Raw genomic sequence first — 18565 nt, 5'->3', positions numbered from 1 at the left:
CAGTTCCCATTGAGAAGAGGCATGTACTAACCAAGATTTGACATCACTAAGGTGATGTCTTTTGTAGTATAAACCTGGTGCAAGGCACAAGACAATTCTTCTTCAAGGCTTGCAAAATCAGAAACGAAAATACTCTCTCAAGTGCTTGCCACAACCTCTCTCAAGAACAAAGCTGCTGCAACCTCAAGGACCTGATCCAAGATCGAAGATATCTTAAGTCCTTAGGTTTGTTGAGTCTTTGTTATTTGTTCTTCATTGTAACTCCTATCTTGCTTTCTTAGAAGCTATTTTTTTAGGAAACCCAAAATCCGTAAACTCTACAGTTTATGTTGTGACTAGGTTTAGTCATAAGTTAAAGTCTTTGTAATAGAGTTATTACAAAGTGGCTTGTAATAGTGTTGTTACAAGTTAGTTGAGTTTAAAGTCTTTGTTACTAGGAAGTGACAAAGTGGCTTGTGGTGAGAGTATCACAAGTTAGTTAAAGTCTTTGTAACTAGAGAGTCACAAAGTGGCTTGTGGTGAGAGTGCCACAAGTTAGTTGAGTTGAATCCTTTGTAATAGAGTCACTAAAAAGTGGCTTGTAATAGGTGTTTACAAGTTAGTAAAGTTGAAAGCCTACAAGTGTAGGTCATGGTTTTTTGATCCCCTTGTGTGGGATTTTTCCACGTAAAAATCCTCTGTGTTCTTTACTTACTACCGAGCTACTGTGGAACAATTAGAGAACCTGATTCCCTGTACTAGTTGGTTTTACAGTTTGTTGCTTACAGTGGGAGCTTATAGAGAATCTGATTCTCTATACAGTAGGAACTTATCCTGTGTCTCATTTACATATTGGTTCAGTAGTTAGCACTGTGGGAACTGATATAGGACCATATCGCTATACAGTTTGGTTCATCAGTATCTTCAGTGGAAACTCATTGAGAACCCGGTTCTCTATACAGTCTGGTAGACGCTTAGTTTTCAACAGTGCGGCCGCATAATTGGGCTTAAGAGTCAAAGATCAGAGAGTATGAAAAAAGACCAAGTCCTGGAGCCTTTGTGAAGTGCGGACCACATAAGAATTGTGCGGCCACAGCCCAGATATGTGCGGCCACAGAAGATTGCCTCGCGGCCGTGGTCTAGAAATGTGCGGCCGCATAACTCACCTTCCTGCCAACTGAAGAAATCAGTGGAACGCACATGGAATTGTGCGGCCGCAGAACCTCCCAAGGGGTATTTTTGTCTGCAATTTTTGGCCCTGTATAAATAGACGAGTTTCACAAAATTAGGTCAAGCTTGAACATACAAAGCTGCTGTGGCCGTTTCTCTTTGCTATTTTAGGAAGTTTTAGCTTAATTGAGTATTTTAACATTAGATTTCATCATTTTAATCTTCCATTATGAGTTTAATTAACTTTCATCTTTATTTTTTGCAATTTCCATATGAGTAGCTAGATTTTTACTAGGGTTGTGACCCAACTCTAGCGTGTAAACCTTATGGGTATTTAATTTAGTGCTTGTTTATGATTGAGTGTTGATTATTTAGCTTAGTTCATACTTCTATTTTAGAATTAATGGTTGCAAATATTGATTCATGCCTATTTGACTTAGTCTCCACTTGAGAAAGAGGGACCTAGTCTAGGATAACTTAGCTAATAAGGAATTTGGTTAATTGAGAGATTGATTAACCTAATTAAAGGGTTCAAACTAGAGATAGTAAGAATCCGACTTGAGTTCTTATCAATTGGTTTGGTTGATACCCATTTGGACTTGAGAAAGCCAAATTGGGCAAAATCACTCTCTGACCGAGAGGTATTGAGTGAGTAATGTAGAGTTGAGAGCTATAATACACCACAATAAACAAAACAAGCATTAACGTCTTTATCCCATTAGGCAAATACCTAGGTTATGGTCACAACCGTAGGCCTTTAACCCATTTGGAAAAACCTCAAAAACATTTATCTTTAATCTATTTTCTTTAGCTTGGATTTATTAGAGTAACAGTAGAAGTAGAAAACAAAACCTTGTTGTGGAAGTGGAATATTAGATAACCCATTTGTTTGCTTCAAATATATAATCCTAACGCCTCTCATAACTCCCAGTGGATTCGACCCCGGCTCATAGTTGGGTAATTATTATTGCATACGACCGTATCATATCTCTTATTGAGGTGTGTTGTGGACGTTATCAGTTCCAAGGCAAGCCTGTAGCCCAGCTCTCCAACTCTCTCAAGCACCTCAAAAGGGCAAATATATAGAGGTCTCAACTTTCCCTTCTTCACGAACCTCATCACACCATTCATGGGCGAAACTCTGACCAAAACCTTCTCACCCACCATATATGCAACATCACGAATCTTCCTGTTTTTATAACTCGTCTATCTGGACCGTACTGTACAAAGCCGCTCCTGAATAACCTTAACCTTCTCCATAGCATCACGGACCAAATTAGTGCCCAACAATCTAGCCTCTCCGGACTCAAACTAACCGATCAGTGAACGACATCACCTCCCATATAAGGCCTCATAAATAAATATTATGATACTCGATTAAAAGTTATCATAGTAGGTGAACTTTGATAATGGGTGAAACTGATCCCATGAACCCTCGAATTCAATAACACAAGCACGTAGCATGTCCTCTAAGATCTTAACAGTGCGCTCGGACTGCCCGTCCGTCTGAGGATGGAATGTTGTACTCAACTCTACCCGTGTGACCAACTCTCACTGCACGACTCTCTAAAACTGTGATGTGCACTGCGTGCCTTGGTTAGAAATGATGGAAACAGGCACACCAAGCAAGCGGATAATCTCTCAGATGTAAATCTGAGCTAACCGCTTTGAAGAATAGGAAGTCATCACCGGAATGAAGTCTGCAGACTTAGTCAACCGATCCATAATAGCCTAGGCTACATCATATTTCTTCAAGGTCCATGGTAAGCCTACCACAAAATCCATAGTGATGCGCTCCTAGTTCCACTCCGGTATCTCCAATCTCTGAGTCAACCCTCCCGGTTTCTGATGCTCATATTTCACCTGTTAAGAATTAAAACACCAAGATACATAAGCAACAATATCTTTCTTCATTTTCCGCCATCAATAATGTTGTTTCAAGTCACAGTACATCTTCGTGATACCTGGGTGAATGGAATAGCGCGAGCTGTGAGACTCCTCAAGGATCAAATCTCTCAACCCATCAACATTTGGAACACAAACCCGGCCTTGAAGCCGCATAACACCATCTTCACCAATCATAACCTCCTTAGCACCACCTCGCTGCACCGTGTCCTTTTCAACACTAATAGGTGAGGATCATCGAATTGGCGAGCCTTGATATGCTCCAAAAATGATGATTGTGCCACAACTCAAGCAAGAACATAGCTAGGCCCCGAAACATCCAATCTCACAAACCGATTGACCAAAGCCTGAACATCCATGGCTAGTGGCGTCTGTGCAACTGGTAAATATGGCAAACTGCCCATACTCCCAGCCTTTCTACTCAATGCATCGGCCACCACATTGGCCTTCCTTGGATGGTATAATATGGTGATATCATAGTCTTTCAGCAAATATTACTATGTTTGCTGCCGCAAATTAAGTTCCTTCTGCTTGAACAGGTGCTAGAGACTCTGATGGTCGGTATAGACCTCACATTGGTTGCCGCACAAATAGTGCCTCCAAATATTCAGCGCGTGAACAATGGCTGCCAACTCTAAGTCATGCACAAGGTAATTCTTCTCATGAACCCTCAACTGCCAAGACGCGTAGGCAATCACCCTACTATCCTGCATCAACACTGCCCCAAGCCCAATACGTGACGTATCACAATACACAGTATAAGACCCCAAACTTGTAAGCAACACTAACACTGAGGCTGTAGTCAATGTAGTCTTGAGCTTATGAAATATCACCTCACACTCATAGACCATATGAAAGGAACACCCTTCTGAGTCAATCTAGTCAAAAGAGCTTCGATGGATGAGAAACCCATCCACGAATCGACGATAATAACATGCCAAATCCAAGAATCTCTGAATCTCTATAGCAGAAGACGGTCTAGTCCAACTTTGAACTGCCTCAATCTTCTTTGCATCCATTTTTATCCCTCACTAGACACCACATGCCCTAAAACGTCTCTGAATCGAGCCAAAACTCACACTTGGAGGATTTAGCATATAGCTTCTTCTCCCTCAAAGTCTGAGTACAATCCTCAGATGCTGCTCATGATCCTCTTGGCTGCGTGAGTACACCAATATATCATCAATGAATACCATGATGAAGGAATCAAGATACCATTAGAACACGCTGTTCATCAAGTGCATAAAGGCTGTTGGGGCATTAGTCAAGCCAAAAGACATCACCAGAAACTCATAGTGACCATAGCGAGTCTTGAAAGCCGTCTTCGAAATGTCTGAATTGTGAGGCCCGTGAAAGATTTTTACTCTAAACCCGAAAGCTCGTAGTGCCAAATTAGGAATATGCGCGGTTCGGACCCTTTTGGACTGATCTATGCATTAAAAGTCAAGGAATAATGTTTTTCAGAAAAGTGCGATTCTGCGGTCGAGAATGTAGTCGCATAACAGCTATGCGGACCGCATAGTCACCGTAGAGTGAAGCAGTGTGTTGGTCAATTTGAGGTCAACTATGCGGCCAATTATGCGATCGCATAATCGATCTGCGGGCTGCATAGTCATCGCATAATTCCCTTGGGATTTTGTAAAGGGAAGTTCTACGGTGCATTATGCGACCGCAGAACTGGTATGCGGACCACATTTCTTCCGCATACCTAGACAGTGTGTTCAGGTCTTGGGGAGCATTTTTGCGGTCCATTATGCGGGCCGCATGTCAACTTTGCGATCGCAAATGCGATCGCAGATCTGAGTCGTGGCTCCTATTTTCTAATTGTTAAACCCGACTCCATCCCATTAAAAATACCCCATCCGACATTTTCTATGTTATTTTACTGAAATTAGAGTGAGAAAAGGTGCCTCTAGAGAGAGAGGGAGTGACCTTCATCTAATCCCCACCCAACTCTTACCCCAAAATCTTGAAGATTGTCAAGAGAGTTGTTAGGTCTTCACCCTAAAAAGGTAAGAACTTGTTCCATAATCTTTAATTCCGAAATCTCTATTTAAACTAAGTGATTAACAATTGAGTTCTTGGGTAAAAAGGGCAAATAACCTTGCATGCATAAGAGATAATGGGGTATGGGGAGGATGAGAACTAAAGAGACAACAATTGGAGTGTAACATTGAAAAAAAAATCTCTTTCAAAAAGGGACCTAAGAGCACAATGCACACTTGGTGCTTGATAGTATACCTGAACAAGCTAAAATCTTAACCATGTCTCTAATTCTTGGTTCGATTTGTAATTCTTATACTATAGATTGAAGTGCTAAGAGTCCTGGAATTTTTGTAAGAATTAAGGAAAGCTTTATTGAGGTATGTATGGCTAAAACCCCGTCTTTTAGAAATTGAGCTTCATCGGTGTTTGTGTGAATATGGTAAGATTAAAGTTGAATTGTTGCATCGATTGTTATTTTACATGATTTGGTGTTGTAACCTTATATGCGTGAAAGGTTTGTCTCAACATGATCAACGTGTTGTCTTGATAACTTGAAAAGGGGCAAAAGATATGAATTATGTATTGAATTGCTTAGACCTCAAATTTAGATTGAAGTTGCATTATTGTGCCATCTAGTTGATATCTTATATATGCTTACAATTTAAATTGCTCTTGTGTGCACCTACTGTCCTAACTGGCAAAGCAAATATTGAAATTGGGAACGATGTGAAATACGGCCTAGTGCCAAGGATGATGTGATAATGTTGTGGCCCCTAGTGCCTATGAAATGATAGATGTGAAATGAAATGATTAATGAGAAGGGAACAACGCCGTGGTAAGGCGGCCTAGCCGATCGGGCCGAGATCGGACTCCGCTCAAGATAGCGGTGGTATTGTGAATGAATTCCGAAAAAAGGGAAAATGAGATTTGATTGAAATATATGTCTCGAATGAGGCAACCTAGCCGATCGGGTCGAGATCGGACTCCGCTCAAGATAGCGGTGGTATGGTGAACAATGATGAATAGTGTGAAATGCCCCAAACTAAAAGCTATGGAAAATGACGTGAAAGTTGTATGATTCTTTTATTTGATGATATGATGATCGTTTGAGTTATACTTGTGATTCTTATTCTTGTATGAAAGTTCTTTCTAACTAGATTGTGTTTAGTTATACATACTAGTACTATTCCATGGTACTAACGTCCCTTTTGCCGGGGGCGCTACATTTTTAAATGAATGTAGGTGGCTCTATAGCGGACAATGTCAATCGCGCGAAGCAAAGTGTCCCCCTCTCGAAGACTTGGTGAGCCCCTTTTTCCTTCAAGGGGTTATGTTGTACATCTTTTGTTGTAGACTTCCACTTTTGAGGTATAGTCGGGGCCTTGTTGCCGGGGTTGTCATAATTCGTCTTTTGTACTCCATAGAGGCTCCGTAGACGTTGTGTGGGTTATCTATGGGTGTTGGATGGGCTAATGATCTGTGTTATAGCTCTATTCTCTAGTTCGCCTAAGCAATGACTCTATAAAATCTTGGAAACTTAACCATGATTTAAGATTTGTGATATAAAAATGAACTAACAAATGTTGAATGCTCAAGTTTGCTATTGTCTAATTAATCGAAAGCCGGATTCCTTAATCATATTGAGTTGGGTAGAAAGCGTCAATAAGGCTTGCTCAGTTGGGTTCACTCGATTGAGCGCCGGTCGCGCCTCCCGAGGTTGGGGCATGACATAAATCCTGTATCTTCAACTGATGATATCCTATCCTAGGTGAATCTTCGAGAACACCTTAGCACCCTGGAGCTGGTCAAACAAATTATCAATACGCAGTAGTGGGTACCTATTCTTGACTGTAACTTTGTTCAGCTGCCTGTAACCAATATAGATCCGCATAGTACCATCCTTCTTCTTCACAAATAGAACCGGTGCACCCCAAGGAAACACACTAGTCCTGATGAAGCCCTTGTCAAGTAACTCCTATAAGTGTTTAGTTCCTTCAACTCCACTGGTGCCATACAATACAGTGCAATAGAGATGGGCTGTGTGCCCAACACCAAGTCAATACCAAAATTGATGTCCCGATCAGGCGGCATGCCTGGTAGATCTGCGGGGAACACATATAGAAAGTCTTTCACTATCGGAACTGACTCAATGGTAGGAGTATCAACACTAACATCTCTCACGAAGGCCAAATATGCCAAACATCCCTTCTCAACCATCCGTTGAGCCTTCAGATATGAAATCCCTCTACTAGGAACATAATCCAGGGAGCCTCTCCACTCTAACCTCGGCACCTATGACGTCGCCAATGTCACGGTCTTAGCGTGACAATCAAGGATAACGTGATATGGCGACAACTAATCCATGTCCAAAATCGCATCAAATCAACAATGCTAAGAAGTATAAGATCAACTCTCGTCTCATAACCTCCAACTGTCACCACAAACGACCGGTATACATGGTCTACAACAATAGAATCACTCACCGACGTAGATACGTGAACATGCATAACTAAAGAATCACGGGGCATATCCAAATAACGAGCAAAGTATGATGACACACATGACTAAGTGGAACCAGGGTCCGATAATATTGAAGTATCCCTGGGGCACACTGAAACAATACGTGTGATCACTGCGTCGAACGCAACTACCTTTGGCATGGCAGGAAAAGCATAGCATCGAGCCTGACTACCACCCATCGGACCTCCCTCTCTAGGGCGACATCGGCCTGTACGACCTCCACCCCGAGCTAGCTGAGCGGGTAGTGTAGCAACTGGTGTAAGAATCATAGTCTGGCCTCTCTACTATACTAGACCTCTGTAATGATGGGGGCTATACTTCCTCACATTCTTCAACTCTCCACAATCGTAGAAACCTCGAACTAGGAATGAATGTGGGGCCTTAATTGAACGCCAAGAACTGGATAACCATGGGAAGAACTCGGTGCTGACGGACCTTGAACTGATAGAGCACGGTACGAGCTCTAAACTGGGAGTGCACTGAAAGACGACTGAACTAGACAAGTGTTGTATGAACTATGGCTAGCTGATGCGCCATGAGGAACCTGATGAGCCATCTCACCGGGCCTATAAGGATGACCTTTGTTGTGATGTGACTGACCTCCAAATGAGGTGCCACTAAAACCACCAAGTCCAGGGGGCCTCTTTCCCTCTCGCTCCTCGTGCTCAAGCCTGCGAACCTGCTCCAAGAACCTAGCAATCTCGATCACCGGATCAAACCTAGATTCTGTCTCAGCCTCTCGAGCTAAACTATAACATAGACCATAGTTGACGCCATCAATGAACCTCCTGATCCTCGCTCTCTCTCAGTGGGAACCAACCATATAGCATGATGGGCGGAATCCGCAAATCTCATCTCATACTGGGTCACTGTCACAGTTCCTTGGCGTAGTTGCTCAAAATCTCTACGCAGCTCCTCTCCGCGAATCTATGGGAAAAACTTCTCTAAGAAGAGTACTGATAACTCATGCCATGTAAGTGGCGCTGCGCCAACTAGCCTGCTCAACTCATAAGCCTGCCACCATCTGTAGGATGCCCCTGTCAACTGAAAAGTAGTAAATGTAACTCCACTAGTCTCCAAAATACTTGTCATGCGAAGAATGCACTAACACTTGTCTAGAAAATCCTAAGAATCCTCTGACTCTCCTCCACTGAACTCTGGAGGTTTAAGCCTCCCAAACTGCTCCAACCACTTCTGCTCCTCATCGGTAAAAGGTGGACAACCCTCGGCCAGGCAGCAGCAACCAGCTGAACTGGCAACACTCCCGATCTCTAAAGAACTTGAGCTAGCTGCTCTAGAGTACGTTCAATGGGAGTCTGGGCACCTCCCCAAGCTTGTGAGTTAGCCAGTGCAATTGGAATCGAAACCGTCAAATCTGGGCTAAGGCCTCCTAAAGGCCAAGAATAATGACAGGCACTGCTGGTGTCTGAGCTGGTCCCACTGGCTCAACAATATTTGGTACCTGCTCCTCAGCTGGAGCAAATGGTGGCTCCACAGGTGCTGCTCTAGCTGTAGTACGAGTCCCACCCCGGCCTCTACGGCGGCCCCGGCCTCTCGCGGCCCTAACTGGTGGTGCTGGTGGCCGTCTGCATGATCCGGCTGCACGTGTGCTCACCATCTGTGATAGAACAGAAGAGTCAAGTTTCAAACTTCGGAAATGATAAATTCGTATGACGAGAATGCAAGAAAGTTAAGTTTCCTAATAGTTCGGTAGACTCACGAAGATATGTACAGATGTCTCGGTATCGATCCGCAAGACTCTACTAAACTTGCTCATGACTCGTGCGACCTAAGCAACCTAGGGCTCTAATACCAACTTGTCACGACCTAACTCCTACCGGAGCCGCGATGGCGCCTAACACTTCTTGCTAGGCAAGCCAACAGTCACCAATAACAATAAATTTGATAAATACATGGTTTAATAACTTAATAGCGGAAATATCATGAATTATCTGATGAAAATAACTAAAATACTGCTACAATCATCCCAATGATCTGGTGTCAACGAGTACATGAGCACTACTGGATATCAAAAAACAAACCAAATCCTTTGATACAACTGTCTGAACAATAGAACAGTAAGATAAATAACTTAAAGAGATCTTTAAGGACAACGAACGACATATCAGCTACCACGTAGTCTCCCAAATGCTAGTAGCAACTCAACTCTGGAAATCACCTCGTCCGAAAGTACCTAGTTCTGCACATGAAGTGCAGAGTGTAGTATGAGTACAACCGACCCCATGTACTCAATAAGTAACAAACCTAACCTTGGGCTGAAAGCAGTAACAAGCTCAGAAAAAACAGCCAGAGACCAATATTAATAGCTAATAACAACTCAGGATATAAAGGAAAACAATATAAGCAAATAACTCAATGATATTATGTTCAGCTCGTTCACATATAAGGAATTTAGGCATGCTTTTAATATATAAAAATTAAAGCCCAACATGAACAAAATATTTTGTTTATCGGCTAGCATAAGGAAAGTACATCTCTATGCCTACATGTCAAATATAAAATAACACAGTGGATCCATCAATAATAATCAAACTTAGCACTGTACGGGTGCCTGGCATAACTGCACATCATCAAGCACGTATATAAAACATTATGCATGCACCCACTGCTAATCGTAATCACATAGACCAATAGTGAGGCCTGACGCACGCATTTCCCCATCACAATAACACTTATCCAATATAAGCCTGGTGTACGCGTCACCAAAAATCAATACCAAATCGGCTCTATGGCCCAAACACTGTCATCAACAAGTCAAGTCTCAGTTAACCACGTCTCGCAGTATTCAATTTCAATAATGTTACACAAACGAGGCATCAACAACACGTGATGAATCAAATAAGAAAGGATTGAGAGAGAGATATCATACACAATATAACATCATGACTGAGAGTATATGTGTACAATTAACGCAAATAGCTCAAAAACGACAAGAATAGCCCTATCAAGTCTCAAACAATTAGCATATTGCCTAGACATGATTTCTAACATAAATTTGATTTCAAATGATTATACAGGTTGAAAACACAGATATAACAAGGCATGATAGCAAAATAATCCTATAGTAGCCTAAACACCACCTCTAATCATAAACACTCTGGTGCACGCACACATGCCCGTCACCTAGCACGTACGTCACCCCAATACTTCTCTTATAACAGAGTTCCTAGGTTTAACCCTCAAATTCAAGTTTAGATATGTTACTTACCTCAAAACGCGTAAATCAATACGCCAAAATTCCCTTCCCACACGAATTGGCCTCCGAACGACTCGAATCTAGTCACAAATAACTTAATATCATCAAATAATGATGTAGGAAATAACTTCAAACAATAAAGCTTAGAGTTTTATCAGAATAAAAAAGTCAACCCAAAAAGTCAACCACGCCGCACCCCAGAACCCGAAAAAACTCACAAATTCTAAACACCCATTCAATTATGAGTCTAACCATACCAAACTGATCCAATTCCGACCTCAATTCAACCTTCAAATCTTCAAATTTCATTTAGACACGTTTTTACTTAATTCCCCAATTTCTCCAATTCAAATCACCAATTAAATGATAAAAAAAGATGAAATCATGAAAAATGGATAAATACGAGTCAAAAACACCTACTCCGATCCAAATCATGAAAATTCCCTCCAAAATCGCCCAAAACCGAGCTCTCTAACTCAAAATGTGATATAATAACTCCAACACTCGAAATATAGTTTTAAAACAATTTACCCTTCGCGATCGCGAAAATTCCTTCACGATCGCGAAGAACAAAATTCACCAGCTTCCCATTACTCCTACGCGGACGCGACGTCCAAGTCATGAATGCGATGACCAAACAACCCCATGCCTACACGAGCACAGAAAGCCGTACGTGATCGCGAAGGCTTACAGCCTGAAGCCCCCCAGCCGAACTCCCTTCTGTGCAAACGCATCCATCCTAGCGCGATCGCGATGACCACTGCACCCAAAATTTCACGAACGCGGTCACTGATCCGCGAACTCGAAGAACAACCCGCCTGCCATCAAGAACACTCTACGTGACCGCGACCCCTTCTTCGCGAAGAAGAAACCAGACCTGAGAACGAGCAGTTTGAAAACATGGAGAAATGGCCCCAAACACTTCCGAAACTACCTCTCTGATTCTCCTTCTTGCGCTCCGCGAATTCATGACTGCGTCCGCGGTGACACTTTCGCGGCCGCACTTTTCTGTCGCGGTCAACGTTCTACAGTTTTGGCCCAGTCTTTGTTTTTACTCCCTTTTTTATGTGGGCAACATTGGCATAATATTCTTTCACGAGGTATTCATTTGCATCTAGTACTGGGCTGGAGAACCATTTCCATCCTTTTCTCTACGTGAATTGCTTTAGAACATACCGAGGCCCTCAAGAGCCCGTCCAATCACATTATCCTATCCCAAAATATGATACGAACCTACTCGAGGCCTCAAATCACACAAAACAATATCGAAATCACCAATCGCACTCCAATTCAAGCCTAATGAAACTAAAAAAATTAGACTTCCAAAACTCATGCTGAACCATATCAAATCAACTCCGGCTAACTTCAAATTTCGCATGCAACAAATGATACAATGGACCTATTCCAACTCCTGTAACCAAAATACTCTCCCGACATCAACAAAGTCAGCTGTCGGTCAAATCACTCAACCTTTCAAACCTTCAACTTTCCAACTTTCGTCAAAAAGCACCAAATCAACCTATGGACCTCTTATTCAATTTACGGACATATGCCTAAGTTTAAAATCACCATATGAAGCTATTGGAGTCATCAAAATACCATTTCGTGGTTGTTTATACAAAAGTCAAATTCCGGTCAACTCTTTCAACTTAAGCCTCCAACCTTAGGATTAAGTGTCCCAATTCACTCCACGACCTTCTCGAACCCAATCCAACTACCTCGAAAAGTCATTTAACTAAAAATGAACATAGAAGAAGCAATAAATAGGGGAACAAGGCTACAATATACAAAATGACTGGACGGATCGTTACACATCTAGTCACTAACTGGATTCATAATCTACCAATGGTGTCATCAAAAGAAAGTTTTCCTTTAATCAATCTCCAGGACAAAAAGAAAATTTTAAAAGAGATACATGAGTGCTGAACCTTACTGCAAAAAGACTTAATCTATTTGTGTTTCCTAACACTCTGCCACGCAGCATAATTAGAAAATTGTCCATCCGTAGATGTTTGCCCAATAATGAAGTCGGGCTTGTTTCTATCTTCAATGTCTATTTTAACTATGTGTTGCACCATCCAGTTTAGTAAAGTAGCTGTAATTTCTGCATGTCCCATCCCATGTCATTAACGAATTCATTAACATTGATTTTAGGAGAAGTTTGTAATGCTGGGCATAGAGTAGCCAAGGCTCCTTTTTCCGAACCAATTGTCCCACCCAAAGCTGCATTCTCCATCTTGAAGTTTCCACAACATATTAGGTTTTGCTTTCTTTTTTATTTGCATAAGGCTAGTCCAGTTATGTGAGTTTCCTGAAACTGCTACTTTGGCCATCAGGTGTGCACTAACACAGTACTTGGCCTTCATAAAAGTAACCCATAGAGTGCGTTGGGATCTGATTATCCACCACCTTTTAACTGTAAGGGATTCACATATGTCAGACATTCTTCTAACTCCCACTCCACCTTCCTCAGGATAGCATAGGTTCGCCCAAGAACTCCAATGATAATTGTTTTTGTCCACAGTTGAGCCCCAAAAATGTGGCAAAGTGCCTCTCCATCCACTTAAGAATTCTTTTAGGAGGATTTAATATTGTCATGTTGTAGGTTGGTAGCGAGTGCAATACATATTTAATCAAGATTATTAAAACCCCACAAGATAATATTTTTCCTTGCCACCCATTCAGCCTCTTAATTATTTAGCCAACATGCCTTCAAAGTATTCCATTTTTTCCATTCTCACATATACTGGGTAACCCAGGTAGTTAAAAGGAAACTTTTTTTTGTTGAGAAAATCAGTTGCTTCTCTGATTTTGTTAATTCTATTGCTCCAGTTCTTGGTGCATTAAGGGGAAAAGTTTTATCCTTGTTAACCTTCTGACTCGAGTTCTTTTCATCCACTTTATCTTCTCCATTATAGCCTTGATGGATTTAGTTTGTCAAGCTCTAACCTTGGGAGGCATGCTGACACCCGGTGCCGCACTGGCCCGAGCGAACCACTTTGTAACTCATTTTTTTTTTCAAACTATCATGGGCCAACATGGCCACAACCCATAATGTACAATTATAAGTGGGCAACACTGTATCACAGAATCATTTTTTTCTTAAAACATGAATACATATGGGCCGTCAAGGCCTCTGACATATTGTACAAAATGAACCATTGTGTCTACAAAGCCTCTAAGATTATTTGACATCAAACGGGAGAGGGTAACGGCCTACCCATAAGTATGTAGCAAAACTCTGACACGATGACTTATAGACTCGGCTGCACTCCGAATGAGGTGGAGTCTTACCAATCCTTCGCTGAATGCTAACCTTGTCTACTATGAGGGCTCGTCAAACTGATTATCTATACCTGCAGGCATGAATGCAACGTCCCCAACAAAAGAACGTCAGTACGAATAATGTACCGAGTATGTAAGGCATGTAAATCAATATATAAAGGACATGGAAGAAACATGGAGTAAAGGACTCAACCTGTAAGTCTGGATAGATCTGTAAATCATGAAATATTTATAATGTCATGCATATGCGTGTAAATGTCGTGTAATGCATAGGTCTATACGTACATATCATCATCAAGCCTCTAAGGGCATCCCATCATATCATTTCAGCCACTGTGGGCAATATCATCAACGTATACCAGTTGATCAGGTGGTGGTGCGTATATAATGCCATAACCTTTTTCCATATATATATATATATATATATATATATATATATATATATATATATATATATATATATATATATCGTGGAAAAATGCACATGTATAAATGAATGCAATGCATAATGAAGTAAGACAATATGATCTCTTGGAATATTATGAGACCTAAGAATAGACAATATGGTAGTAGGACATATGGAAAATCAGGAACATGGGCAACCTTAGTACTTCTAAGAATACAAGCATTTTTGAAACTTGCGTGCTTGCTCGTTTCGTTGTATCATATGGATCATGCCAAAAAGAAAGAAGGGATAACCTTAACATACCTTAATTGCTCATAAGAACTCGAGAAGGTCGTAGATGAACATTCAACCTTGGATCATATTTCAAGAGAATTATCCTCAACTAAGGTGTTGTACGTTTGGTAACTCATTCTCCATAACTTAGCAAATTTTAGCAAATCATCTCCTGTTATACCCACAGATGTTATCACACCCAATTAGAAGGATTTCTAGTCAGAGAACTATTGAAGTTACGGCCCAAAACATTGGTGACTCACAACTGGAAACCAAAGTTGTCGAAAAGTATGGATTTTGTCAACTCTAATATGCACTAATATTGAAAGGACACATACATGGATTCATGTAATATAAGATTTTACAGTGGTCTAGAATATATATCTTTAGAAGAGGTAAAACATCATTCCCAATGAGTAGTAAGAAAGAAAATCATTTCTCACAATCACAACTTATAAGAATTGCTAATGAAATGTGTCTTGAACTTAGTTTGCCACCTAATTAAAAAAAAGACTTATGAGTCACTACTAATTCCTCCACTTGCTGCCATCTTGCAAGTTTTAATTTTAAGAGTCATCAAATGGGTATTGCATGGCTGCCACGTGGGGGTGGGGTGAGAATTTGGTGTTGAATGTGAAAATGCTATACTTAGTTGTCTAACTTCTTGTTCATGCGGATATGTTTGCAGAGAATGTTCAAGTTCTACTTTTTGCTATTCTAAGGACTAGGAGACAACTATTTAAAATTTGACAACCTCTCTTGCATGAGCTCCACGTGTAACTTTAATGCTTAGCAAGCCGTCCCAAAAAGTGACACCACCTAGCATTCACTTATTAGTCATACATTACTTTTGGTTGTCATGGTCCCACGTGGACAAGACAATTCTTAAACATACCTACTTAGTTAACCAATTATCTCAAATTACTTAAAATACTACTCATTTCTAATACACTTTATACACTTTACTATCATGGTCATGTGGTACCATACAAAATAAATACATACACTATTATTTTATTAAAATATTCATGTAAAAATATATATATTTTCAACTTCTAATTTTTCTAATCTCATATAAAGAGTACAATTTTTTTGTATGCTTAATTTTTAAAATGGTAAAAAGATAACCTTCTTTTCTTGTGAGAAAATAATTTATATCTTTACAATAAAAAAATTCTTTTTGTACTATAAATTCTCAAAACGAAAAAAGGATAACTTTTCTTATGATAAAATACTATCTACTCTTATAATAAATAAAACCTCATTTATAAACTCCCACACGTCATGTATTTAATTTAAAACTTATCACAACCATATAAAATCGTATCTATCAACTCTTACCGAAAATGGTTTACTTCAAAGAAAATACATATCAAGCCTACATCCCCATCTTCATGTATAACCTTAATCCCTTCCAACTCATATGTTATTACTTCGACGAATCCTAACGTTAAAGTACGGGATGTAACATCCTTCCCCCCTTTAGAAAATTCGTCCTCGAATGTTAACTCTTAGAGATTTGCAAAATTTTCACTAGGGTCTCCTCTGTAAATTAAAATTAAAACCCAAACTATTTTTGAAGTCTCGACTATTCACAACTTTTGGTGCTTGAGTATCTTGTATCTTCTTCACATTTACCTTACTTATTTTTCAATCTCCCATCGTATCTTCTGTTTCTTTCATAACCTCCCTTCCACATAAGTAGAAATTACATCTACGCCTTACGCCCCGAACCTGGGGAGGCGTGGCTGGCACCCGGTGCCGCACTGGCCCGAGCGAACCACTTTACAACTTTTTTTTTCTTTGTAACTATCATGGGCCGACATGGCCACAACTCATAATGCATAACTGTAAGTGGGCGAACACTGTATTAATATCGTTCTTAAAACATGAATACATATGGGCCGTCAAGGCCTATGACATACTGAACGAAATGAACCTCTGTCTATAAAGCCTCTACGATTATTTGACATCAAATGGGATAGGGTACCGGCAGACCCATAAGTATGTAGTAAAACTCTGACACGATGACTCATAGACTCGGCTGCACTCCGAATGAGGTGGAGTCTTACCGATCCTTCGCTGAATGCTAACCTCGACTACTATGAGGGCTCGTCAAACTGATTATCTATACCTGCAGCCATAAATGCAGCGTCCCTAACAAAAGGACGTCAGTACGAATAATGTACTGAGTATGTAAGGCATGTAAATAAGTATATAAAGGACATGAAAGAAACATAGGTAAAGGACTAAACCTGTAAGTTTGGATAGCTCTGTAAATCATGAAATATTTATAATGTCATGCATATGCGTAAAAATGTCATGTAATGCATAGGTCTGTACGTACATATTATCATCAAGCCTCTGAGGGCATCCCACATATCATTTCAGCCACTGTGGGCACTATCATCAACGTATACCGGCTGATCAGGTGGTGGTGCGTATATAACGCCATAACCTTTTCCCATATCCCATATACATATATACGCGTATATAACACCGTCTGAGTCGTGGGTAAATGCATATGTATAAATGAATGCAATGCATAATGAAGTAAGAAAATATGATCTCTTGGAATGTTATGAGACCCATGAATAGACAATATGGTAGGACATATGGGGAATCAGGAACATACTTAGACACGCTTGAATATCACTTTACAGGAATGAATAACATAGACATCCTTAACTGCTAAGAGTAGAAACACTTATGGAATAGTATTACGTTTACGTATCGTTACTTGGATCATGCCAAAAGAAGGAAGGGATAGCCTTAACATACCTGAGCCGATTCTCTTAGAATTTGGTATGGAATCGTTTTGCTTTCTTACTTACTCACGATCAGTCCACTCTACTTACACAAGAAATTCCATTAAATTTGTAAGGCATACATCAATTCACATTGAAGAACTCACGTGTTTAGCCTTTAGAAACTCACCAAAGGATAGAAAATATTTTGAATTAAAAACCTAAGGCTTTCTCTCAATCTCACGTTTCTGTACCCTTAAAGCTAGGTGTGATGCTTGTTCCAAGAACTAACATATGATATCATGAGCAGAAGATAAAAAGAAAGATATATATATATATATATATATATATATATATTGGGATGATGATAAGATCACATAGAAAATAAAGACAGGGATGACTACATAGCCATACTTCTTCTCTAAATGCCACCTTGCAAAGTGATCTAATAGTCACGTAGGTGTTATAACTCATCCTTCACCTTGGTGCCACCAAGGTATATGGCTTGAAGAGTCACTAATTTGAAATGGGGAGGGGCTGCCACGTTTGGGTATAAAATCCTTATTAAACTTATCCACAATTATCTTAATTAAAGTGGGTGATGACTTGCCACAAAATCCCTCAAATTTTGCCACCTAATTCCATGAAATAAGAGTCACACTTTGGCTTTGATGAAGACTCATTGTGCTGCCACGTTTTGGCTCATTACCCTTATCAAAGACTTTAATAGTTAAGGTATATAAAAAATATCTCATAATATGTACGTATAATAACCAAGAGTTATTCTTTTATATTTGACCCAATCAAAGATAAGAATTCATATTGTGATAAGACCAAAAATACGTGGAAGTAAGGCATACATAGTAGTAATTACTATCTTTATAATAAAAAAAAACTCATTTATAAACTTTTTCGTATTATGTATATATTAAAATATATCCGGAAGTAGTAAAATATATTTTAAAAAGGGGCCTTTAACCACTTACACAAGTCATTAAGTGAATACCCATTTGATTAGTCATCAAAACCCCATTTACATGTGTAAACAATGCACTTTAAGTGCTATGACTCATATAT

General features: G+C 40.1%; 1 long non-coding RNA gene across 1 annotated transcript; it reads right to left on the bottom strand.

Moving 5' to 3' along the window:
• LOC109232734 lies at positions 14110-17803 on the bottom strand. Its single transcript, XR_002068977.1, has 3 exons — positions 17523-17803; positions 14772-14913; positions 14110-14133 (listed from the first exon to the last, which is right to left on the bottom strand). It is a non-coding gene; the product is annotated as an uncharacterized LOC109232734 (long non-coding RNA).

Source organism: Nicotiana attenuata, chromosome 9 (assembly GCF_001879085.1).
Source record: "Nicotiana attenuata strain UT chromosome 9, NIATTr2, whole genome shotgun sequence".
Classification (NCBI taxonomy): domain Eukaryota; kingdom Viridiplantae; phylum Streptophyta; class Magnoliopsida; order Solanales; family Solanaceae; genus Nicotiana; species Nicotiana attenuata.
Note: the sequence above shows the minus strand (reverse complement) of the source record. Positions and strands in the feature narration are given on the sequence as shown.